The sequence below is a fragment of the Nematolebias whitei genome, chromosome 8 (genome assembly GCF_014905685.2).
Source record: "Nematolebias whitei isolate Nwh7 chromosome 8, NemWhi1, whole genome shotgun sequence".
Lineage (NCBI taxonomy): Eukaryota > Metazoa > Chordata > Actinopteri > Cyprinodontiformes > Rivulidae > Nematolebias > Nematolebias whitei.
In genome coordinates, this window is record NC_056505.1 from 35,752,472 (window position 1) to 35,756,966 (window position 4,495).

The following is a 4,495-nucleotide window of genomic DNA, read 5'->3' on the forward strand; positions in this document are numbered from 1 at the left end:
TGTGGACAAAGGTTTGGATATAAGTCAACTTTAAACACACACATGATAGTCCATACAGGACAGAAAGCATTTGCTTGTGATCTTTGTGGACAAAGGTTTGAACGGAAGTCGCATTTAAACAGACACATGGGAATCCACATCCAAGCAGTTTAGCTGTGCATAATAACTCTTGATCTGACTGAAAAATGTTGGATTGTATACCTGGATTATTGAGCATGGACAAGGGTTAATAATAACCCTTGTTTTGTCTTTTTTAATTGCAGATCATATAATAAAATACATTCTTTTCAGTAATGTTTTATTCTTTGTACCTTTCTTACCAAACTTTCGATTTTTATATTTGTCCGGTAGATGATGCTTCACTCTTTTATAATAGTCCATCTGTAGAAGTCTAGTTCAACTTACCCCAGAAGATGTAAATCTTTTATGGCTAGAGTCGCTGAGGAGTCCTGCCTCCATGGTGGTTGACAGGTGCAAACAAGCTTCAAATGCACAGTAAACAGTTAAGGTTGTTTTCACACCTGATAGTCCGGTAGACTCGGTTCGGTTGGGGATCAATATTCATGACATTTTGTTTACATTTGAGCTGGTGCGTTTGCATTCACACTGCACTATGCAGTCGAGCCAACCTGTTGAACCAACCTATTCCCCCGCTCGCCTGTGGGGGCGCTGCACCAAGAACTGAAATAAATGACACAAAAATCTCTGAAGACACTTCTTCTGGAAATAAAAACAAAAATGGAGTGGCATCAAGTTTTAGCAGTTTTAGGAGTTATATTTTGTCATTTTTCAAAAATGGACTCAGCATGAACAGAAGATGAGGCGGAAGACCATGGAGAATATTGTTTTTCACACAAGGCAGCTGACGACTTCATATAAGGCTAGAGTTCGATTAAAGCGGACTAAACAGGGCTGGTGTGAATGCACCCTAAAATGTGCTGCAAACACAGGAATGATGCAAACTCCAAAAAAAACAAATGCAACAGAGAATATCTGCAATCACACAAAATGGATGAAGAAACGCACAATCAAAAAAACAATTGCAAAGGAAAAATGCTGCAAATACCAAAAACAAAGCTGCAGGCAGCATTGATCTGCACCCTGTTGGATCTCTGCCTCTCCACGACTTATTTCAAGTTCAATGACAGTTTTTACAGACAGAAGCACGGCTGTGCCATGGGATCTTCAGTGTCACCCATTGTTGCCAGTCTCTACATGGAGTTTAGGGCTCTCTGTTCCACTTCCTACCTCGAGGAGAAAACTCTGCACATCCTTTGTTCTGTGAAAAAGGGCGTTCCTTTTCACAGCAAAACTAACTTTTCAGCGCGCTCTGAGTCTGCTGTCATGGATTGGCCAGTTTTCAATCCAATCAGAAGTGGTTTACATCGTGTTACATTATGTAAACAGGAACCGACTTCAATCTGTGGGAGCCTTTTCAAAGTAAAACAGGAAGTGGGTCAATTTCAAAATAAAATAAGAATTGGAATGTTAAATTCAACAAAGAACACAATCTTTATTTCACAACAATTCCCCCTTTCGACCTCATCCAAAGAGGTCGACATCAAGCGGAAGAATATGCTGAAACAACAGGTAAATTTTCAAAACCTGTCGCAATCTGATCTGCTAATTTGTGCTCACAGGAACTCCCCTAGGGATTCCTATGGCATCAATATATGTATGTAGTGGACTAGGCCTACGTCGAAACTAAGTCTAAGGTCAAAACTCTTGACCTTTAGAACCTTGTGGGACAGGAACTGTCATTTCATTTATTTGAATCCATAAATACAGGTTCACCCATCCTGAGACTTTCTTTCTTGAAGATTCAAGTGAAAAGAACACTCTCTTTTTATTATCATTACTATCTTACAAATGTTGATAATCAAAGTGTCTTAGTTCAAACCATTTTAGATGTTGCAGTGAACTAATCAATTTTATTAACTGAGTAATGGTTTTTATTCTCATGCAAAAGTTAGAACTCATGTTGAAAGCTGTTACAGAGTAATTATGCATTTTTCTGATTTCTGCTTTTGAATGAGCAAGTGTGTGCGTTTCCAAGGTTACAGTCAAACGGAAAACAAGTTGTTATGTTAAAACTGTCATGTTTTAGAATCCTCTCACGACGTAAATAGAGATGTTTTGCACCTGTTTCTTAAACACGCCAAAACAAAACCCTCTCGGTCTGTGAGAACATTTCTGACCTGTCTCATAACAATTCTCGCTGTCTCTAACCTCTGACGTCACAAAAACACACCCCTTCTGGTCGATTCTGACCAATGAAAAATCCCAAAAAGTGAACCGGGAAAGGGTCTTTAAAATGTCAGTACTTCCTGGTCTACAGAGAGTTGGGAGTTGGAGAGTTGTCGGAGTTCTAAGAGTTCTGAGAGCGTAGAGTTCGGTGAGAGTCTACTCAAGTTCTGCTGAGTTCTGATGGAGTGCTGTTGGAGTTCCTGACATGACAACAAAGCTCTCCCGAGTTCCATGGGATTATAACATTTTCCACTGAGGTGAATATGTGTCGAACAGAGCCTCGCCATTACTTCGGACGAGTAACAGCATCCTACTGAGACGCTGAAAGGGTGCGTTAAACGGAATCTCACCTGAGACATCTCCAGGTAAAGGAGCCGATTTCATCACCTAAGTGTACTGTAAGGAAAAGCTGAAGAAAGCCGGAGAGTGTCGATTCTGGTGAACACTTAATTTCCCTCACATACCATCTTAACTCCCTCTAAACTTCTTTCCATCTTTAAACTCTTCTATCAAGTAGAAATTCTTCCAGATATTTAGAAATGTCTGTGTAAAATGCTCACCCACATTCATGTGGGCAAAAGATCATAGTTGTACAGTTTATAAATGTCTGTGGTGCAGCAACGGAAAAATCATGGCCGTATGATTTTTCCTGATTGATTGCTTTGTTGTTATTTTCATAATTTGCCAAATTAATGTAAATGTTTGATGTTAAATTTGATTCTGTAAATAAATGACCGCATTCATTTTGATGGGTCAAATATAAATGACGTCTCACTTTGCATTTCCTTAAATTCAATGCACGTTTTATTCAGTCCAGAAAAATGAGGAACCCGCGTTAAATGATGAATATATCCCAGCATCTGTTCATCTACAAACTGGTGGCCCGTTACGCGCTCCTAAATGGACTGTAACCGTGTACACATTGATTTTCATGTTGGCAAGGTTGTACAATAACAGTTTATCTGCTGTGCTGAAAAACCGTGCGTCTTTACGCAGCGCAATTGGAGCTGCGCGCTTGTGTTACGCTGGCAATGTTTAAAAGCTGAAATTGTGTCATTGAGTCTTTATAAAGCTGAATTGTACGTCTGTATGTGTAACATAAGCTGGCTTTGAGCTGTGGAAACGCTTTATTCTGTTTAAACTGTGTTCCAGACGCTGTTCTGGTCCGGTTCGGTTCTGTGGTTCCGACTCGGTTCTGGAAAAGTTCGAACGAGTTGTTAAATAGCTAGAAAGACGTTTTGAGACCGGAGTAGCGGACTCCGGGCAGCTCAGGGGTTGGTTCGTTACATTTTTAGCAGAGAGAGTGCATTTTGATGGTTTAGAAGACGATAAGTGATAGAAAAGTTTCAGGCTACATTAACATGGCTGCTAACGCTTCGTGGTTGGTTGTTTGCTGCTTTGGAAAGCTCTGATTTGCTGAGAAAGGTTGACTGACGTCACCTCCCCTCACCCCTACGCTGCGTCATTGGTTGAGAAAGACCGTGTGTAACGTTCTGATTGGATGAGGGAAGTGTCAATCACGTCACCCGGAAATGAAGACTCGTTTTCATAGGGAATAAAATCTGCTTTTTAACGCTGGAAAGCGCATTAAAGCTGTGTTCTGAAACGCTGTTTACATTCTTCGAAGCATATTCGCTGAAAGTTCGCCACGTTTGAGTTTAAAGACCGTCATAAAATGATGCTTTTGAACTACGCTAGCGATGCTAAATTTTAAGCTAACGACCGGATGGATGACGTGTCACGTCACTTCCCCCAAGTCGGAAATGAGCTTTACCGTGCTTAAATTCGCTAAATACAGCTGCGATATTGTCCCACAAAACTCATGTTTCATGATATAAGGTCTGATTGAAAAAAATTTTTGCCACGTTTGTGTAAAAAATCCGTTCAGAAGTGTTGGTTTTCACCGAAGCAAGCCGATGCTAATTTTAGCTAACAAGCTAACGACCGGACGCCACAGGAAGTTATAGCGCCCCTAGTGGACGACACAAACAGTGTCTGAGTTAAAATTGTTGAGGATCTGCTGACATCTTGTGGAGAAGACGTGGGATCACAGGTTTTCACTTCGTTTTTAGGTAAAGAGTGACATTAGACGTTTTTATTTTTCTGTAAGGCAATTTTTGAGCTGAAAAACTTCCTCAAAGCTGAATAAACACTGTTATCTTGCGTTTTAAAAGTTATGAAGGTATTTATGCAAAGGGCTTTTACCAAACAAATTTTTATTCACTGATAAATCCTTGAGAAACAGGTA